The sequence below is a fragment of the Tauraco erythrolophus genome, chromosome 2 (genome assembly GCF_009769465.1).
Source record: "Tauraco erythrolophus isolate bTauEry1 chromosome 2, bTauEry1.pri, whole genome shotgun sequence".
In the NCBI taxonomy this organism is placed as follows: domain Eukaryota; kingdom Metazoa; phylum Chordata; class Aves; order Musophagiformes; family Musophagidae; genus Tauraco; species Tauraco erythrolophus.
Genome location: NC_141466.1, coordinates 101,216,533 through 101,239,710, shown reverse-complemented (window position 1 = coordinate 101,239,710; position 23,178 = coordinate 101,216,533). Strand labels below are relative to the sequence as shown.

Below are 23,178 nucleotides of genomic sequence, written 5' to 3'. Positions count from 1 at the left end.
CTAAAATTGCCAAATTCAGGTCAAGTTTTCTAATTAATCTTTCCATCATCAGTAACTTGCTTTTTCCCAGCCTATGTAAAATTGCTTCTACTGTCTTGGTATCTTAAGTGCAAAATTTCTTCTTTTTTTACTTTATAGTGTTTATCTAGAAATCAAATGTGTCTCATTACTTCTGGGGACCAAACATAATGTTAGAAGCCTATTATGTCTTGCTATTCTCTGAATTTTAAGAATAGCTGAAATTTTGGCCCACTATTTTCACTTTGTATGTTGCACCTTCATGGCAGTCACAGAAGAAAATGATCTACATGTACATTCTGCCCCAATCCCCACAACCACCCACATCAATTTCTACTGCTTTGGAAATAGAAAAAAGTACTATGGAATGAGAAGGGTTGATGAAAATATTTTAAGGTAGATACCACATCTAGCTTCAAAGAAAAAGGTTGAGAAACACTGCTTTAACCATAAACATAACTCAAATTTTAGCCATGAGATAGAGCTAAAAGCCCACTCTAATTAAGATTGAATACATTAAACAAAACCACTAACTAGTGACAATATGTTCTTTTTAAGATGTCTTTTAAGATGACTGACTTTCTGTAGAGTCACAATTGAAATAGCATACAATGAAACAACATCACACAGGGAATCCCAGAGACAGGTCTAATATAAGGTCTTGTAAAGTATTAGAATCAGAATCATAGAATGGTTAGGGTTGGAAAAGACCTCAAAGATCATCTAGTTCCAACCCCCCTGCCATGGGCAGGGAAACTCTCCACTATACCAGGTTGCCCAAAGCCACATCCAACCTGACCTTGAACACTGCCAGGGATGGGGCAGCCACAGCTTCTCTGGGCAACCTGTTCCAGTGCCTCACCACCCTCAGACTGAACAATTGCTTCCTTATATCTAATTGAAATCTCCCCTCTTTCAGTTTAAATCCATTGCCTCTTGTCCTGTCACTACATGCCCTTGTGAAAAGTCCCTCTCCAGCTTTCCTGTAGGCCCCCTTTAAGTACTGGAAGGCTGCAATAAGATCACTCCGGAGCCTTCTCTTCTCCAGGCTGAACGGCTCCAACTCTCTCAGCCTGTCTTCATAGCAGAGGTGCTCCAGCCCACGGATCATCTTCGTGGCCCTCCTCTGGACTCATTCCAGCAGCTCCATGTCCTTCTTGTGTTGTGGACTCCAGAGCTGGATGCAGCTGAGGTCAGGTGAGGTCTCACGAGAGCACAGTAGAGGGGCAGAATCACCTCCCTCGACCTGCTGGCCATGCTCCTTTGGATGCAGCCCAGGATACAGTTGGCTTTCTGGGCTGCCAGCGCACATTGCTGGCTCATGTTGAGCTTCTCATCCGCCAGCACTTATGTGATGATAGTGATCATGTAGTGATAGGACATGGGCATGTAGTGATAGGACACGGGGCAACGGCTTTAAACTGAAAGAGGGCAGATTTAGATTAGATATGAGGAAGAAATTTTTCACTCAGAGGGTGGTGGGGCACTGGCACAGGTTGCCCAGAGAAGTTGTGGATGCCCCATCCCTGGAAGTGTTCAAGGCCAGGTTGGATGAGGCTTTGGGCAACCTACTGTAGTGGAGGGTGTCCCTGCCCATGGCAGGGGGGTTGGAACTAGATGATCTTTGAGGTCCCTTCCAACCCCAACCATTCTATGATTTTCACTGATATTGTAAAAGCAAGGACAAAATGGTCAATTTAATGATTTATTTCATAAATGTATGGTTATGCTCAATACTTACCTAGGTTTTAAATCCAATAAATGTCATCATAATCCTAGCATCACTGAAAACCATACATCCAGGAAAACAAATCAGTCTAACTAGAAATACAACCTCGACTCAGACTGGTTTCATTCTACAATGTAAATACAGCTTCACAGAGTTATACACACTAGGAATGGACCCTCACTTTTAGTTCTGCTGGATACTTCTTTCAAAGGTGTAGCTGTTTACTACAATAAAATTTATAGCATTTTGCCTAAATTAGTTTCAAACAATTCAAGAAAAGGCACTTACCTGCAACCCATGGTAAAGTGGCCCACAGCTAAGTATGTTAAAAGATAGTATTTCAAGAGAAGATATGCCAATTTATTAATCTTTACCTTCCTTTGCACAATTGTTATTGTCACAATGATAAGCTCCTTAGATATACCCATGGCACACACCCATGCATACACATATGTACATATATAGGTTCTTATAAAAATTACGCTCTAGTTACCAGATGGTCACTGCAACAATTAGCTTAAGTGAAACAGAAGTGAAGATCCTTCTAGCGAGTCCTTTTTTTGTTGCTTCTTTTAGGATCCACACTGCAGTCTTTCAAATTCTGACCTTTCAGCCTATATGGTTACTCATGAACAAGTACTCCCCATTAACTATCAAATTCGAGACTCTTCCCTCTCCATACAGCATTTTGTTAACTGCTTGGTCTGCAAGAGAAGCTACTCTTCCCTGTATTTATACTTGGCACCACAGCAATGTCCACAAAGTTCCATCTAGATGAAGCCTTCAGTTCTCTTGGTAGGTCCTCAGACTCCTTGGATAATATTAAATAGAAATTGTTACATATTCATTGGAAATAACCGCTGTCCTGGCCTCCAGGGAGCACATGCTTTTAGTCCCTATACTCCACGTCAATCAATATGAAAACTTCTAGATTATTCCAGTTTTCCAACAGGTCTAGTTCTGAAACTGCTTTTCAGCTAGGCTTTAACAATTCTCCAGTTTTGTAAATGGTAATATTTATATTTACATGAAAGGAAACTTCCAGTATTTTCTTTCTCCGCTCTAAAGAAATTATACCATTTTCTTTTATCCTCCTCCACATTCAATTCCTTACTACTCTAAACTAACTGAAGGACTTCTTACAGGCTTTTTGTTTGGTATTTTTAATATATTGTTAATGTTATTTCCATGGCATCTGTGATCTTTCTGGGACCAGAAGCTTCAATTGCTTGAGTCCCTTCAGCCTGAAATACAAGCTGGTTACTTAAACACATTTGTCTTGGTTTTTACTCAAACTTAAACCGCACTTACTTGACATTAGTTTGTCTTAAGGCTGCCCTGTGTCCAAACAGATCTGCTTATGGTAAGTGGTTGGTTGGTTGTTTTTAATAAATATAGAGCAGATATCCTTTTCCACTAGGACTAGTCAGCACCTACAGATTTGTATCTGTTTTCTTCCCCCAAAACTTTCATTTCATTCATTCTGAGAGCAGTTTAAACCCCACTGCATTAATCTAGGATAGAGTGTTCCCACATTAAGAAATATTCTCTGCAGGTATTTTCCTATCTATGAAATCAGTTTCCAAGATGCTTTACATTAAAACTTTAATCCTCACAAGATTACTATAATTATTAGTTGCACTGTAATAACTGGTTTTGTGGCAACCACATGTTTGATGCTCTATTGTTGAAAGAGGAGCAGTCCCTTTTATAAGTCTTTACTATCTGGAAGGCAGATGTATAAAGATACCAGGAAAGTCCAGACACAAAACTAAACATCCCAATTTTTTTTTTCCTAATGTTTGTTTGCTTTGTATTGTAATTAATTTTTTTTATAGCTCTCACAACAAATTACCTTAGAACAAGAAAAGGAACTAACTGAAGAGCATTCTTTGCCATAGCCAATCTCACTCTGCAACATACTGATATGCAGGGTACAGTTATTTGAGAAAAGGGGAGAACAGAACAGACAGTCAGACAATATAATCACTGATGCCTTGTTTCATTAGGAAACCAAGCTAAAATTACAACTAAACGAACAATGTGGTTTATCTGAAATATGGCAGGTAAACCCTCAACATAAAAATTATGATGAATTCTTTCATGTAAATGTGTTCAGAGGATGTCAGCAGTACCCCATTCCTTCTAGAAGCTGTTACTTCTAATTGTTACTTTCCTTCTTGAGAAGGAAAAATTGAATTCTATATTGTTGTACAGGCAGATAGATGTTTGAGATGACTGTGATGGGTAATTGCAGCAAGTCCATGATAAGTTGTACTTAAGGTTGAGTAAGCCTAGAAAGTGGAGGCTCAAGACTGCGGTGAAATGACTGTTGTTTGTATAGCGTCTCAGAAAATGTCATCCTTTGACTTTCTGAGAAAACAGAACATTTAACAAAACGTTGCCCTGATTTATAGGAAGGTTAAAAACAAAACAAAAGGTAAATCTGAACTGCAAAGGTTCCAAGTCTGTAAAAAGTGCATTCCTCATGTGGGGGAGATCAGAAATTAGATTTTTCTTCCTTGATTTAAACTACTTTTGGAAACAGAAAAGCTGGATAGCTATTAGGAGAAGGAGAAACTAGAAAGACAGAGTGGGCACAGACATTTCTAACTGTCATCAGGCTATGGTGTACTCCTTGAACAGTGTGAGGTCTTCTCTTACCGCTTGTTGAAGAAAACTAAGATGATGCTACTGAAAACTTTATTTCATACCTACTTCTATTGGTGAACACCCATCCACTTAGAACATTCACTACCAGACTGTAGCAAAGGTGCTACACTTTAAATAATCTTCCATAGAGTAAACAACCATTTTGGTTCAAATAAAATACTTGAGTGCACTGTCCGTTAACATGAATAATACAATCCTTCAATCCTGAGAAACACTTCAGAAAGTCTCACTATGCTTACGTGAAAAGACCTTTCTCTAAATGCCCATACTCCGTGACCTGCTAAGTTGACAACCACAAAATCACTGGTGGACTAATTGGCAAGAACATAGAAATGTGTGTTTCTTTTGAAGAGCACAGACACTACATCAGATTAGATTTTGAAACAGGTGAATAACAGGAAATACACTGTTGAGTATTCGGGTCATACAAGTTGATTTCTAGATATAGTCCACGCATTTTCCATTAATTTCCTATGAAATATGAAGTGATGTCATTCTTGTTCTATCTTGTTATTATGCATTATCCAGGACAATGAATGGGATCACAATTTACTGTTGTGACATGGTAGATAAGTGACATAATACACTCTTACAAATATTTTTTTTGTATTCTGCAATGCTCATGATGAACTCTTTCAGCTAAAAAAAAAAAAAGTTTTTTTCTTAGAAGAGTATGTACATTCCCAGTGACCTAAACACTGTTCTTTAATCTAACATAGTAAAATTATTGTTAATGCAAAGTCCAATAGGAGATCCTTTTTCTTGGCTGTAATTCTCCAGGGAACTTAGGTAATGGAATCAAGAACTTGAGCTTTAAACAGGTGCTGGCACAAACGTAGTTGCAATAACCAGAGCAACTGTAAGCAATGTTGCAGTTACCTAGTGTCTGCTCACTAGACTGGACTCATATCTTTTCATGAGTGTTAAGCAGTTCGTGAAAATATAGCTTTGCATTAATTCCCACTTAACAAAGTTGGATTTAATTAAACAAATTTAGGATGTTACAATCTGCATCAGAATTGAGATGCGATATTATTCTAATAAAGCAGTTTAGTAGATACTTGCCAACTTTGACAAAATCCCTTGGTGAATATTGACAATAAAGGAAATATTGACCTTCAGTTTCACTTATGTTATAAATGATGCCACTTCATATATTTTGAACTGGTGAAAAACTTTCTGCCATGATATTTTATCAAGACCTAACTTTTTTTTTTTTAACCAGGAAACTTAAGTATCTTCCATATTTCAGCACCTGGAAAACTAAGTTACTTTCACTAATTGTTTAAGAAAAAAAAAATATCACACAACAAGAAAGATAAACTTCTGACATCACTACCCACGATAAGGTAGCCATGAGTAAGACTGATCTGTTTTCGGACCTACAGTGCTGTTCTGTCTGAACGGCAGCACTTAATTTAGTTCTGAGTCTACAATCAGAAGATAATATAGGTTTTGGACAATGTAGAGCTTCTCCAGGCATACAGAAATTCCAAGGAAGTTGCAAAGAATACTGTAGGTATGATTAAGATACCCTTCAATACTACTTCTGAAAGTCAGGATGCCTTATTTGTCATGCTTTCCACTCAAACTGATTAAGTAAAACTTCATGTAAGGGAGGTCTTGCTCTCATTGGCGTAGTTGGAGCTTAGCAGGCTCCAGCACAGTTCACTAGCAGGTGAGGAAGAATATGAAAGCCACTGTTTTCAGGAGAGCAAGAAATACTGTAGCACTCGCTAATCAATCGGACCTCTGGTGCTAAGGGTTGAGCTCTGCATTGACAAAACTTGGCTAACGCAGAAGTAACCATGACAGTTTTGCAATCTTGCAGGAGCTGACTTTGAAGCTATGAGCAATCCAGACACAGGTAACTGGCAGCTCAGCACAGGGAACACCAATACTTGTACATTGTATAGTTGGTATCATAATACAATTTCCTCAATAAGGTTCTTTCACAGAGTTCTGGATCATGCACAGGGTGGCTAGAGGAAGACAGAAAGAACTGAGGCCATCCTAAACTCAGGTTTGGTTTGATCAACCTGACACCACAACAGCTTGAGTTGTCGTTTACATCTAAAGGCCTGAATGCCTACTTGCCAAAGGCAGCAAGAAGCGAACGACACTCAAGTCTCACCACTGAACGTCTACTTAATTTTAACGCTATGTGAATTTGATGCATATCATTGCTCATGTGGATAGATTATAATACCATTTCCACTGTCTTCTGCTTCATTTTGACATACTGAATGGACATTAAATATTTTTTTTAATAAAGCTGGACAAAAGCATCTGCAAAGTACTTACCATGCAAAACATCTGTAATGCTAAATTCACACATACACACACACATTTTAAGCTGCTGGTAGCAATTCAAACTATACTTAAAATGGATTGAAAGAGTATTTAAAAGATATTCTATGACTAAAAGAAAAATTTAATATTTAAACCAATTATTTCAAGCCTTTTCAGTTTGGTTGGAATTAATAAAATTGCTCATTTCCTCTCTCCCTCCAACACTGTTGTATCAAAGGATATTACTTGAAGATTTAAAAACATCTACTGAATGACAGCTCCTTAAATTGCATAAAGTTCAACCATGATAAACAAATACTCAAATGGACAAAGATTAGCACACGGAACAGCTTGCACTCACATATTAATAAATATAATACTAAATTTAAGTTGACAGCCACAACTAAATTAGCAGATAAAGTAATTACTGTATTTGACACTCCATGGCTTAAAAATCACAACTACCGGAATCTATTTCTGTTCTGTCACTACATGACTTTAGCAAAACTTCATAAACTAGTTTCCCAATTTTAAAATGTGGAGATTAATACATTTTATCAGTGATGTTACAGGGCTTATCAGTATTTCTAAACTCTTAGATCCTGACTGCAAAGTTCTCCATCAATGCAGCAGAAAGCAAGCCTGTTAATCTTAATTCCTTTAACTACCACCGACTGCTTCATTAACAACAAGAAAAAAATTCAAGTTGCAGAAGAATTTCTAGTATCAGACAGCTATCACTGACAGCATAAAGTTCTTTTAATAGAAAAAGAATGAAAGAGTAATTCATCTGATGAGCCAAATTTCAGCTTGATGCTTTTATAGGAGTAATAAATCCCTAAAAAAGGATTCATAATATTGATGCATAAATATTGTGACAAACTCAAAACTATTAATGGTGCAAAAGACACCACTTCAAATGCTTTTACCTGTCTGAACCAGTTTTGCTGCTTTGACACACCCACAATTCTTGTATATATTTATCCTTCTGAAACACAGAACAAGCATATAACACAAAGCCTTTAGATATAATGCCATATAATTACCCTTCGTATTTCAGATGGTTTGAAAATCTATGTTTATGAATATAGTTCTCTGATCATGTTCCTGTTGACTTCAATGAGGGCAGAATACACCTCACGGAAAAAACACTCAGTCATCTCTTGACTGGCCTAAACTCCACCAACTGGGCCATTAGACCAATGTTTCTATAAAGGCATCTGAAATATTTGCTTTTAAAAAATTGCATGCAACTGGTTTCATAACAGAAGTCATAATACTTCTTGCCTTGATCACTTTCCAGGATCATAAACTTCTTTTTTCTAACACAAACACAGGGAAATGAATCTACTAGCTAGTCCTTTCCCACAACATGAAGTATAATAAATACTTCTTCGCAGAACAGAGAAGAAAATCCACCAACCATGATGTACACACCTGCTCTTCGTTCCAGACAAAACACCAGTTTAAAGCTAGAAATCAACTGTTTTTTATGACAGTTCAGTATATCAGGGATTCCTTGTTTCCAAATACAAGTGACTTGACTCTCATTAATGAATAATCAGTTACTCTGATTAACTATACTATTATTTTCAGTATTTATGTAACAAAAACTGAGAAAGAAGATTCAGCAAAGCCATATCATCATTCCAAAAATCATATGGCAATATACATTCCGTACTATGTACTTCTCTATAAATATATTGCTTTGTAGGTGTTATTTTATTGATTGACATCTACATTTTAAATCTCATATTTGCAACACATGTAACTTTCTACAAAACACACTTCAGAAAAAACATAGCAGAAGTAATTAAACTTTACTGTCATTCCTCCAGTCCTTTACAGAAACCTAATAAAAAAAAAAGACAAACACTCTTAGGAATCCTTTTACTGCTCTGAAATTACAAGAAAATATTAGGCACACACACAATTACTGAAAAGTTGTCTACCTGCCTTTTCAGCACATAAATGCTTCCAAACCACTGAAATAGTTGTACAACCAATAATTTGTTATAGAAAGAAATTTAAGACTGCCGTAAAGAAATAAAATATTACACCAATGTGAAACAGAACGTCACTAAGAAGTTTTACAATTTTTTTCCCCCCATTTTATGCATGAAAACTCAAGAGATTGTGACTCGTCCCCTCAGCATCACTCGCAATCTCTTTAAGAACCTCTGTGGAAATCAAAATGGACTATAAAATTTGTGCTCCTCAGTCCTTCAAGTTGAGATGTAGTTTCATCAACATGAGATATGGAAAGAGAAGACACTGACACTCACTCTGCAACAGAGGCTTTAAAGATACCAGTGTGCTTTGAGGTATTTTACAGAATCTCAGAAACATTCAAAGTCTTTACAGTTAATGACACGTGTTGCATACTTGTGTGTAATATACTAATCTGTGCATCTCCCAGGGAAACGAAAGGGAGCATACTTTCCTCAACAGTTTTGGTCACTAAAGGTGAGCTTAAGAATTTTGTTAGTACTGCTAAACTTAAAAAGGAAATATACTCTTAAAAATGGAATGTAAATTGAAGAGCATGAAAGTGGCTATTCACTTCTGAACTTCTCTTTTATGATTTCACCATCTTAAAACAAAACGTACCATTTTCCCACCATAACTAATATCAATGACCAGGAATTTCTCATCGTTCTCCAAAGTAGTACAAAATATACTGAAGAGCAACGAACAAACATTTTGTTAACCATTATGTTTGTACACCACTGGGACCAAACTGCTCTGAAAAAAACTCTTCTCTTCATATGCTAATTCCTGGAAACATGCAATGCCAAGTCCATTTACTTTTTCTTCATTTTACAGGTAAGGTTGGTTTGTTTGTTTGTTTTTTAACAACCTGCAATTGGTAACAGTCTCTAGGTATGAGGGGGGGGGGGGGCGGGGGGGGTGGGGGGAATTAAAAATCAGGTCTAGTACCCAGACAAAGATTTACACAAATAGATAAAAAATAAGTAGGTGTCTAAAAATTAACTTTTTATGTTTCTGCTGTTAGACAAATTTGAATTTTAAATACATTATTCATCTACAGCTAAAATATTTATCAGCAACAATATGTAGTTCAGACTACTTCTTCCTCTGCCAACAAAATCTTTTTTCAGACACACTATTCCTTCATGTACTATTTGGAGGGAAATACTTCTCTGTAATAAAAATTCCTTCTGTATTTTTTTTCACTCCCTTCCAACTTATACCAAACAAGAAAGCATAACGCACATCCTTTTATGGTTAAAAAGATCCTGACCAAGGTTCTTAATGTTCTTGGACAAGCGATGCCCACATTACCACAACACTTTCTTGACTTAACACAGTTTGAAGATGAAGATGATGTCTTACATGCTCCAGGCTGAATAGATTTGTTAGGAAGACATGTCCTGACAAATATGCTTAAGAGAATAAGGTCATTGATTAATCAAGAAAGGAGTCCATTAAAATAATGGAATTAATACATTTGCAGATCGTTACTTAACAGGATGCCAAGGTATTTTTGTCAATTTTTGAATATTCCTTTCTCAAACAGCATTGATAAATGCTTCACTGTGCCTCTGTCTAGCTTTCACCATATTAGAAGCTGGTTTGCAATTAATGGCTGCATAAAAAAGTAAATAGTCCCAAACTAATAGTTTAATTAAAAATAATAAACCAAGTATTTTCAAACACTTTGTTCTCCATGTAACAGTTTTGCAAGGATCTGAGTTCACTCATGCACAGGAGAAACAAGTAAATATCGGGAGACAATACTGTGAAAGTTTCGAAGTAGTGTTTTCAAAAGTTTACTGCAGTAAGCTTCCAAAACACTAATCTCAGTAAGAATCTTTTTCATTGTATTTTTCAAAGAATCCAAAATTAGAACACTAAGATGAAGAGATAAGACTCCGTTTCCACTCTTTCTCTGCGATTCAAAAAGCACACTCTAATGTGTTTTGTATAGCTGTAAATATCTTAATTGATAGCACCTTTCAAAGTTGCCTTAATATGGTAATGCAGAGATTATTCATCTTTCTCTACAAATTCAGACTCTTGGCTTTTCTGTCTCACTCCAAAATAGTTTTTGCATATTAAATGAGGTGTTAAGATGTCTTCATATTGAAAACTTACTATTGACACTCTTGGCTGACGTGAAGGGAGAGATTTCCTTCACAGTAACAGTGACGAACAACTCAGTGGAGGAAGGTGAAAATCAACTGCATCTTGACCTACCACAATGTTCCTGCACTGATCACTTAGCTAAAGATTTATTTTTAAACCATATAATCCCTTAGATGAGCATTCTCAAATTGATTTAAACAACACTGATAGAGGATTAGGTTGCAGGAAGGTGTTTACAAACAAATTAAACCAAATGTCTCAGTGCTAACCAAGTGTAAATAATATTCTACTTCGGCATTCCCCTACTCCAGCAACATGGTTCTATAACTTTTTGGATGATGAAAATCTTTTCAACGTCAGCAGGTTTTTCATTCTAATGTACACACATTGTAATGATTTTTCCCCCTGCTAATTTGGTTTCAAATTCAGTGCATATGTGAGCATGCTTTCAGATGCCTCCCTGCCCTCTTCCCTCCTTCCCCCGACCTGTTTTCAGTCTGAAAGATAATTAAGTTCATAGAAGCTATATGCACATCAGCAGTCAGGTAGAGAGGACAGACAACTGATTACCCCACCAAATAGTGGCAGGTAAATTCAGCTTGCTATGAACGGTAACAACTGGGGGGCCAACCAGTGAAAACACTTCTCATCATCTCACTTGATAAATTGCTACGTGGGACACATGGGAGAACCATAACAGCATAGAGCAGAGATTCAAGGAGACAAGGGATTAAACCTTCACAAAATGAAGCTTTGCTATTTCTACTGCTCACACATCTGATTGCTTTACTTAAAAAAAAAATCTTAAAGCCTACATCTGTGGGTGCCAGAAAACTGCACATATATCATCTTGCTCCGTAAGAGTAGTCTTACTAAGCACACACTCACCTTTTATCTTGCTCAACTGCATGGCAAAATTAATTATTTTTCTTTTCTACATCCTATTTATACAGATCACTATTACAATTTTCCAAGTTTCCCAGGAATGCACACCTCCTAACAGACTGCAATTTTTTGAGTCTCAAATGGATCTTCTTACTAGGCTTCCACTGATTCTCAGTTATTTTCTATTAAATTACGTTTTTAGTGCTATTCCTTCTTTTTTATGTAGTATTGAAGTATTTTATTAATATACTGTCTATTCATATGCAGTTACTTTCCTTTTGATAACAGTGATAACATTTTGGTATCACTGGCATAAAGCTTCCTACACCATTTTTCTAGGAGGGGAAAATTTATCCAGTTATATTCACAAGCCTTGTAAATAAATTAGCCAAGGAAAAATAATTCTGCATATTGCAATACTGCCTCCCATGAGTCAGAAAGATAATAAATGTCTCCAAGTTGCTTTAACAGGTATAGTCTCCTAAATCTGATACTATCATTGCCTGAAGGTCTGTAAACGGGGCTGCAGTTTGATCACACATCTTTTCAAGAAGGAACTGGCAACATGTGGTAAACAAACAAAAAAAAGTATTTCAGTTATTAAGTTGCTGCCATACAGTAAAACTGATGCTGCAAGAACACAATCGTAAAATGTCAGTCTTGTTTATTACAAATTCAGTTGCATAGCTTCTCATGAAACATTTGCTATTGCAACCAAAAGAATCCCTCTGGTAATTTTGTTCCAACATTTCTTTTGTTTTAAGAGAGCTCATAAAGCATGCAGTCCTAAAGTTTCATATTATTAGCACCAGGGTCCTTTATTTCTACCAAACAAGTTGCATAAATCCTGGTCACTGGTCTTTATTCCAAATACACTGCCTGCTCTAAATAAGTCTTTTTTATTACCCAGTATCCATCTATTAATTTCCACATCTTGAAATAAAGTCTCAACAATGGTTTCCGATTTTAAATTTAAAAAATTAAAACTTGCAAAAGTAGCTTGAGTTGCCATTTTAAAATGAATATTTAATGCAAGATAAACAGCTCTTCTATTCAGTAGTTCTTGTGCAGTCAAGGTTAATTACACAGAACAAAGCCTAGAAATCACTGCCATTTTAATAGTATTTTGACAGTGTACGTAAAATGCATGATACGCAGAAAACCAAATGGATATGCAAAGAACTACCTTCTACCTAGAAAGTAAGTGTTCCACTCAAAGAGAAAACACAGTGTAAACAATACAAAATTAAAACTGTATCTTAGTTTAGGTATTTCTCACCCACAGAGGACAGTCAGCAAGCCAGGTTTCTTGTACTCTACATGTTGCTATCTCATTTATTTGGTTTTCAATTTCTTTATTTTTTTTTTTTTAATCAGCGAAGCAGTTACAGCGCTTTTCTTTCATGCAGAACACAGTTGGGCTCTGTCAACTTTGGAAGGAAGGTATCACAGAAGTTCTAAGCATCGTCAGAGATACAGAGCTCGATGAAATGGAGCGTAACATATTAACAAGAGCCTGACCCTGAGAAATATTATGTACTTGTAATGAGTTTATTCCCACTGAAGTCAGTGGCATGCAGGGAGCATCTCATTCCTTTCAGAAATGGAAATCAAATGCTTTTTATTGCTTGGACCAACAGCAGGAACTCTAAGCCCTCGTCTTTTTAATGCTAGGGCAAGTTTTGTTGTTGTTGAACTATATAGTTTGGGGCCGGGGTGGGGGGGCGTGGAGCAGCATACAATTTTGCAATGGAAAAGTGACTTAGATAAGTCAATATAACATTTTATAAGTTATTGTCTAAATGTTAAAGAGGTGTCCATGAGAACCAAAATCACCAGGGACTTAAGACACTCAAGAACAGTAAAGAATTTTAAAGGATTTGTATGTTGTTCCACCTACCAGTGGAAAAACGGCCTATGAGAAAAATCTCCAACAACTCTGAAGTTACACAACTCTCCCTGCTGACAGAAGTAGCCTGGTTTTCCTTCAAGAAAAATGTGCCAATATGCACTGATCTGAATGACTGCTGATTGAAACTGTGATGAATTGTGAAAGTTACAGAAAGAGGGGAGTAGAAAAACATTATTCTGTTTAAAGCCTTGGACAAGCTCTCTACTTATGGCTCAGGATTCCACTGTGAATTTGTATACACCTGGTTCGCCCGTGCTTCAAGTCCTGTCTGAAAAATAGAGAGGTTATTGCGTATGTCACAACTACTGTGAACAATATATTAAATAAGAACTTGTGAGATGCTCAGTTACTATTTTCACCTAGCCTATGTAGATAAAAAGAGACAATACCTATATGTACGTCAAAATGGCAACGTGTATAATTTGACCTACATTTCAAGATCTAATCTAATCACTTAACAATACTAAGATCAAAATTAAATAACATTTATTACTTAGAAAAATTCAGGAGTCTAGGTGAAATGAGACAGAATTAATGATTTTATCTAGGACACACACTATAAATGCTAAACAATGAAAATAATAATTTTGAACGAACGTGTTTATTCTTTGTTAACCAAAACATTTGCCTCAGGGTTCTTGCAAATGAGTAGCTGATTATTCACATACCATCAGTCAGTCATCAGTTTTAGTCAAGACATCAGTCACATTTGTCTAACATTTTTGTAGACCAGAAAAGATGTTACAGTAAAACACAGAATATCTGATATCTCCAAATATATAAATACATTTAGAAATAATTTAAAATATATATATTTCAGCACTTTATTACTAAAACTAACTCCAATAAGTGAATCATTAAAATGACAAAGAATGGCAAGAGTTGGAGCAGGATTATTAGCTTAACTTTACTATTTCACTATTTTCCTTCAGCAGAAGTACTTCCTACCTACGTTATGTTGCTATACTTAAATATCGTATGTGTACTCCAGACAGTTCATTATGTAACTGAAAACTAACACTTAATTCACAGACATCTTTGTGCCCAAATTTTCATCCACTGGTAACCTGTTAAGAGCTAAGGAGCGCACCTAATTGCATCCAATGAAGCCAAATTAAGGCTCCTCCCCACTGCCCCATCTCTCCCATGGACGTGCTGTTTGCAATGATTACAGGTCCCAGCACATAAAAGACATACAAGTTCTAGCACGAACACTTAAATCATTAAAACAGAAATAGAGAGTCAACAGGTCTAAGTTTTATTTATCTTTCTTTCACTGTCTCACTGAGATGCTCCTGGACAAGGCAGTCTTTCCTTCAGCCTTGTCCATCTAAAGTCTCCTTCTAAAACATAAAATACTGAAATATACCTTACGTAAACAAGCAACCACTTTCCTAAATAGAAGTTACTGCAGAAATGCAAAGCTTGATAGAAACATGGCATATTATTCATTAGTAATTAGTAGAGTAAATGCTGTGTATTCTTTTGATAACACGGAAACAAAACAGCAGAATATCCTAGAGTGTTTGGAGTTTTTAAGTATGTTTCATGATATTATGATCAATGACATTGTCAATATCAATTAGACAAAAATAAATGCGATGGATCATCCAACCTCAGAATGTTTACTGCTGAGAGTAACTGATTCAACAGTAAAGCTTTATTTTTGTCTTAAACCTTTAAACCTATGAAACCAAATAAAAGTGAGCAGCTATTTTACAGATAGCTACATAGTTATTTTTCAGATATATATTAAAAAAAACCCACAAAACCCCACCTTTTCAGACTCACAGCCATCAAAGCATTTTGTGTATTTAACAGAAAAAAAACTGTTAGCAGCGCAAATCACAGAATCCAAAACAAGAATGACTAAGAATCATATGAAATCATCACACAGACGTACATTCATGTTACGACTCTTCTTTCTTAAGAAGATACACATAATCTAGTAATCTGAAAGCCAGAACAAAAAAAAACCAAAACACTAAACCAAGCCAGTTGCTGTAACAGTAAATAACTGGCACTTTTGTATACAAAATTGACTTTAAAACCTCAAAATATGAGCTGCTGTAGAACTCAAGCTTCAGATCAGGACTTAAGGAAGAAATCTGATAGTAGAAAGACGCTGTGGGCTCAGCACTGAAATATTGTTCTTAACACCCTACCATCATGCTTTATGTACTTTTACATTTGCAAATAAAGATTTGCTGGTTAATTAATTTTATAGATTATTGCTATGCTCATAGTCGATGCTCAGCAACAACTCAAATATTTTTCCTTTCAAGAACAGACAGCAATGGGGAACTAAAGAAAAAAAGTCCGAAAAAAATGTATCCAAGATCCGCTTCCCAGTTTAAGACCACTGTACATTGCTTGTTCTACATACTATGGGTGGACCATGACAGATAAAACAAGCACCATCATTATGTAATAACCTGCAATTATTTTTATGGCTATTGAATTCCATTCTTCCTATGCAATACATAGAATGCAAATGTAAAGCAATAGTACAAATTACAAGCCCTAACAAGGCAGTAAATCTGAACCAAGTCACGCAACATAATGTGTCTATAAACTTTCCCACCAGATGCGAAAAAGGCTTTTAAATTTCAGAAGCTGTTCTTTTTTAACTTGTTTTTCTTTTTCTTTTTTTTAGAAAATTAATGAAAAACCTCTATTTCTACTTATCTCAAGATAGCAAATTAGTAGTTCTATCAAATTAGAGAAAAATTCACAGAAATTGAGAGGAATATCATAAGATTTAATTTATCAGAAGATGTGACGGTCCTTTCCTTTACTATTGCATTATAAAAATAAAATGTTTAAACATAAGATAACTGTCACCAGAAATAAGAGTTGATTGGAGATTATGATTCATATTAAGATCATAACCTATAAAAATAATCAACTGTGCAGAATAAGCTGTTCCAGTTGACAGATCTTATTAACAAAATCTGCCAATAAATTACAGAAAAAGCTGATTTAAAAAACTGCTTTTGGCTTTCAGCATATGGAGCTTAAGGTGTTCCTGACATTAACATGTTTTATGTGGTTTTAGTGACTAGTTACTACAAACAAATCATGTTGTTGTGAAAAAGTTGTACGAATAAAATTTAGTGAGAATGAAGGGAACTGATCCGTTTACAGAATTCAAATATAACAGGTTCTGATTATAAAGTATACTCTTCTAGGGCTTTGCTTCCCTTGGTTTGTGGGCAGTCAATATTAGAATAAAATCATGAAGGGATGACTAAGTAAATCATAGTTTCTATAAGCGTTTCTGGAGCTTCACTGAATTATAGCAGTAACGTATTACTCCTAACTCTCCAAAGCCAGAATCAGTAAATTCTGTGGCAAAGCAAGAGGGCTGACCTGTTCTGCAAAGCTCTGTAAGGTTAATAATTAGACTGCAGCAGTAAAACTAGCTAAGAAGCACGCTTCTATACAGTGGAATAAGTAAGATCTTACACTTCTACCTACAGTGACAACTGAAACATCCTGCTAAATGAAAAAAAGCCAAACCAAAAACCTCAAACCTTTACAGCTGACAGATCTTATGTTTTTTAAGCTATTAGGAAGAACTTGACACTTTAAAATATTTTATCACCAAAAAAAGTCACTATTAGTCTGACTCCACGACTTTCTAAACCGACAGAAACATTCCGCGACGTGAACAACTTTTTATTTAATTATTTTTTTATTTATTTTTGGCCTCACTCATTATGCAAGCTCCACTGCTTGGAGTTTGCATACTTCTGGCAACAGGCTGTTACTTTGACACTGGCCACCATATTTGGTGGTGGTACTTCATTTAGTACTTTTAGATGAAAAAATTGAACAGCAAAAATCAACTGCAGACGTCCGGGCACGGGCTAAAATCAAAGATTCTTAAAGACAAGTATCAATGACACTTCTTCTTGATAAATTTCTTCTGCACACACAGGTTACATTTATTTATTTTTTTCACGGCCTCTTGATTGTACAATTTACTCGCTTCAGCTACTACAAACCATTCGGTTTCAAACGTTGCCAGTACCAACTTGCATGGACCCACTTCTAATCTAAAATCTCAATGGCTCATTATAGTTGCATGTTATAGAGTTTGCCTGTAAACTATTAACAGCATAAACCTAGACAATCTTTGACAAATCAATATTCCGTTTAAGTCATTTAATGTTGGTACAATAAGCAATCTAGTGAATATCATACTGACATCTACTTTCAAAATGTGAACTATTTACTCTGAGTGCTTACATACATCTCAAGATAAGCAATACATTATGGAATACAATTCAGGAAGTAAACTTCATGTCTCTGTCACAAAGTCTTAAGTAGTATAAGATTAATAGCACTCTACGTATGGCTTAAAAGATCTCTAAGGAAAGCATGGCCAAAGTATTGTGAATTATGAGAACTACGTATTATTTCAGGATCACCTACAAGTCCTGTAAATTGCCAGTTTTCCTATTTGTAAATGATAGCTGGCACCATAGGCATGACAAGCTTCATATGACATACAGGTCTATCATTCTACCCAATATAAAAGACATTATGGGAAGATAGTCAAGGAAAATATACTGCATAATGTTCCAAGCTCTTTTGAGCAGTAGCTGCCCAGCACAGTGTAAAACAGTCTAGAGTAATAGGATCAAGTCAGATCTGGACTCTAATTCCTTCTTGCCGTTGACTTTGTGACCTTAAGACACTAAACATCAGGTTTTAGTTAGCCAGCTACCAATTAAAATAAAATGAAGTCTAAAAGCAAAAGAAAATATTACACTTTTTTTCAGAATATTTAGCTCCAATTTTTGAGTTAAAAAGCAGAAGTACTACTTTTTATACAAGTGTATTTGTGTTTAGGTATTGGCAGCAATTTAACACAAACCTTGAACACTGTCAAATAAATCAAACTGCTAAATTACAACAGTAAAGAAAAATCAGCCTGGGAAAAATCTCATTTGACCCTACATATTATACTTAACTTTTGTTTGTTCTCTACTATAGTTGGTTACTCAAACATACACAAGTATTGCTGTCTTTTCACAGTACTTGGAATTTGGTTTACATCGTAAACAAAAGTTGCACTGAAGTCTTTTAACAGACTTCCAAATGATGAAATCACAGTAAGGAAAAACACAAATATGTTCTTATCTTTCAATTTGAACTTGAGGATAAACTTTTTCCATTGACAGTCTTACACAAAACTGTTTGGCCCCTGGCAATGTGTCTAGACAATGTCTGTTATTTGTTTCAGTTCTGAAAGATATGCACTAAATACAATGGTCATCATAAAAAAGATCTTCACAAAAAAGAGGTTTAAATAGGTTTTTTTAAACCTTCCACAAAAAGAAATTAAGTTTGCTTTGCATATTACCTTTACATTTGAACAGTAAGAAATTAGTGGAAGGCTGCTGGTCACAGCATCATAGCTAAATTGGTCCAGATATTGAGTATTCACTAGGGCACAACAAGCAGGTACATAATTATAGGAAACAAATACTTTAAAAATTACATACAAGAAGGTGGTGGTAATCAGGGCACATTTTACTTAGGTAAAACCTCAAAAAACATGGAAATAAAATAAAAATACCTGAATGTCTTGTTTTCAACAGCATTGCTGGCAACGTACTCTAAAGTCCACTGATATTGTGCAATCATCCTATAGTCACATAATCCAGTACAATTCATAAATTACTGAGCTGGAGATATTTAACAAATTATCGCTATGGTAACAAATGTCACCATAGCTGATCAAAACTACAAAGAATGAAACAAAATTTGGATGAGATACTTCAGATGCTAAGTCTATTATCTTCATTTTTACTGTGGCATACTTGGTATCTGTAAAATGGCACAAATATGAACTGGAGACTGACTCAGACCAGTACATACAGCGAATACTTTAATTTATAAAATACTGTGGCGAAAATTAAAAATGTTGCAACCAACAGAAAAGAATTTAAGTCAAAATGAATGTGTTGATTAAAAATCCAACTGCAAAAAAAGGAAAGTATAATAGTAAACAGACACAGCTATAAGGATTTTCCTGAGCCAAAGCCACGCTCTTGTTAAATAAGAGAACCTCAATGAAAGACTTATCAGTAATGAACCTTGCAGTAGTCTGAGCCACCAGCCTGATTCCACAGTTTTTTCAACACATAATTTCTCATGTATGTCAAAAGGATTTGCATAAAAAAACAACGTAGAAGTGGATACGAAGGTTCACATTCAATTCAAAAAATAATGAAAGGGTGTCTTTTCCTAAATGTGCTTTTTCAGTGTAAACCAACATTTCTTTTTTAACAGTTCTTTAGGTTGAAAAATAAAGAACAATAGTTTTTCTTTCAAATGTGAAGGAACACGTCAAGAAAACTTACGAAAAGAGATTTATCTGCTGCAGCCATTACAAGGGGTATTATGTTTCCAAATAAACAATAACTGAAAAACTTTTACTACAATTTCAGAATTCAAAGGAAAAGATAGTGTACTCTGCATTGCTCTTATAATAATTCTTGCTCTTCTTCATATACTCAGGTGTTTTCATTAAAATGCACACACACTTGAACTGAATTTTAAATTTAGTGCAATGAATACCTTTAAAATAACCTGGTAAATCCTCCTGTCCAGTCCACGACCCCCCAACTTATGTTACACCTTGAAATTTTTATTCTTTATAGGGAAAGGAGTATACTCTCATCACCATCAGCACAAAGCTGACAGAGTAAGATCTTATGATTCCGGAGTGTTTTCTCAACAACTCCAAAGATCTTTTTAACACTACAGACCGTTCTCACAGCTTACATCCTCAAACCTGAATATTGGCTTACTATACAAAGCTTCACAGTCACACTGTGATCACCTACTTACATCAACAAAAATTTCAGAAGAGCATTTCAAATCATTGAGGTACTAGACAAGATTGATGAGGCAAAAAGAACGGTCTTTAAATAATTCACCAGATTTTAATACAAGTCATAATTAAACATCAAAAAAGAAGATGGCAGAGAAAGTATAACACAGGTTTGAACTTCGCAAATCATTACAGAGAAGCTTATGCACACTATAAGGCTGGCTACAGACTAGAACATAATTCAAACACATTAAATTCTGCAGTTAAACATTAAGCTGCTAATGCACTAACAGCCTTCAATTACTGACTGGTCTTCCACCTTTCAGGGTAATATATTAACCATTATTTCCAAGGCATCAATAGATGCTCTATCATGTACCATAATCCAGCAGGTAGCATCAAAGTCAACAAAACTGGCAGACATGATAGAAAATAAACTCCTATTTTATTGCAAAAAATCATAGATATATTTATGTCAAAAGTCTCATCCTAAAAAAGGAAAAGAAATCATAGAATCATAGAATGGTTTGGGTTGGATGGAACCTTGAAGCTCATCTAGTTCCAACCCCTCTGTCGTGGGCAGGGACACCTTCCCCTAGACCAAGTTGCTCAAAGGCTCATCCAACCTGACCTTGAACACTTCCAGGGATGGGGCATCTACAACTTCTCTGGGCAACCTGTTCCAGTGTTTCACCACCCTCATTGTAAAAAATTTCATCCTTCTATCTGATCTAAATCTGCCCTCTTACAGTTTAAAGGCATTACCATTTATCCTCAGACAGACATGCACAGCTTAAAAAATAAAAATCTGAATTTTTTAAAATAGCTTTATGACTTTGGAGCAGTCAGACCATAAGTATTTCAACCACAACAGAGTAGTTCCAATTCTACCTCCCTTTACATTATTGTCATATGAGATGACATTCATATAATTGATAATGTCAGAATACAAGGAGCTAAAGGCAGCAGGGGTAAAAGATCCATTCCTGCTATAGAACACTCTCTGTCATAATCCATGCTGGAGCCTGAGTCAAGCCATTCTTCTGCTCTCAACAAACACTACTGGAATAAAATAGTATTTCTCCTCCTGTGGGTACTCATCCAGACTACACATCACCTTCCTACCACAGACAGTGAACCTGCCAGTTTCCACAGTAGAAGTCTGCGTAAGAAGGCTAAGGATTTCATCAGTACATTGCCCATCAAGAAGAATTTGCTGTTGTAAAAATCCAGACTATTACATACAAAAATACATTAGCTTTAAAATGCCAAAGCTAAGACATTAAGATTTTAGAAATGTCAAAATAGAGATAGACTGGGAAATTTTGATTCTGCTACCTTCTGAGCCTCTTCGCATCACACAATCTATATATGTATGCAAAATAAATGCATGTTTTCCTTCAGATTAATGAATCATTCAGTACTCAGGGTGAACAAGGCTCCAGGAAGCAGTTGTAGAGCACTGATGATTTATCCACGGTATACTAATCTTGTTTAGAGAAGGTGAAAGATGTTTAGTGAACATGATAGGGAATTACAGTAAGGAGGAGCATGCTGTCATGCGGAGCATGCTGTCATGCATTAAAGTATTACTCTTCAGAAACAAAAGTAGAATCTGTTTCTATCACAGGGTTCCTACATGACGACAGTTACTTACATAAGTCATACACCACCTTCCAACCTTGAAGTCATGTAATTTTCCCAGAGGCAGAACAGAGGTAGAAGACAGTCCTGTGACTGAAGCTATTGAACACACCAAGTATGCACATGTCCTGGAATTCCTGACCAACTTAAAACAATTGTTTCCGGAAAACATGACAACTTGGAGTTCTGGCAAGAGGAGACAGCATAGTTCACATTAGATGTTCTCGGTCTCTTTTCTTCCATAGAGTCTTTCAGAAGTAAATCACAGCTATCCTGCAGTCCAGGTGAATTGTCGCTGCATCCTGCTTCTTAACACCATTGTTCCTAAAAAGGCCTTGGCCAACCCTCTTACATCTGACTGGAAATTTTCCCATCAAGTGAGAAGAGAAGGCCCTGATGAAAGACAGCAGCTGGGAGAAGGGCTGCTCACTGAAATTACCTGGAGGCTTTTCAGAAAGTTGAGAGTGGCTCACTGCTCAAACAGCAAGCAGTCTACAGAAGGTAAAGAGATCATAGGATACTGACCTGAGGCTACAACCAAAAATTTCAGTTAGATTATAGTTGTGCCTGACTTTATTTTCATGGTTCTTGGCTCGAGATATCTTATTTGGAGAAACTCTGAAGATTCATGCTTGCAACTGTGATCTAACAATAGTTGAAGACAGTGGTAACAATAAGATGAAGAGGAGGAAACGGGATCTATACTGACATTTTCATCTCAACATGTTAGTTGCTAAATATTAAGTAGCTGTTCTCTTTTCCAAGTATTTAAAAGTAAAAATCCATCTAAGGAGACCCATATGCAGAAGAAAGATAGATGAGTGTTGGTGACATCAGCTGACTCAAACCTTATCTGCAGTCGTTTTGGCACTTATTCTGACTGTAACAATACAGAGAACCCAGATCTTTCACTGCGTTCTCTGGATATAGTAACGTGGACATTACGATGGGCTTCCATGGTAACTGCTTGAAAGAGTGACTGTCCACCTGCTGGGAAAACTACTAATTTCAAATTATTCCATGTCAGTAGTTTGTCATAATGTGTTTTTTGTTTGTTTTCTTTTT

At 35.9% G+C, this 23,178-nt stretch overlaps 1 protein-coding gene across 1 annotated transcript in view; it reads right to left on the bottom strand.

Annotated features, from left to right (window-relative positions):
* BABAM2 (BRISC and BRCA1 A complex member 2) overlaps positions 1–23,178 on the bottom strand; it is a 170,891-nt gene that overhangs the window by 89,216 nt on the left and 58,497 nt on the right. The gene's annotated exons all lie outside the window — the stretch shown is intronic.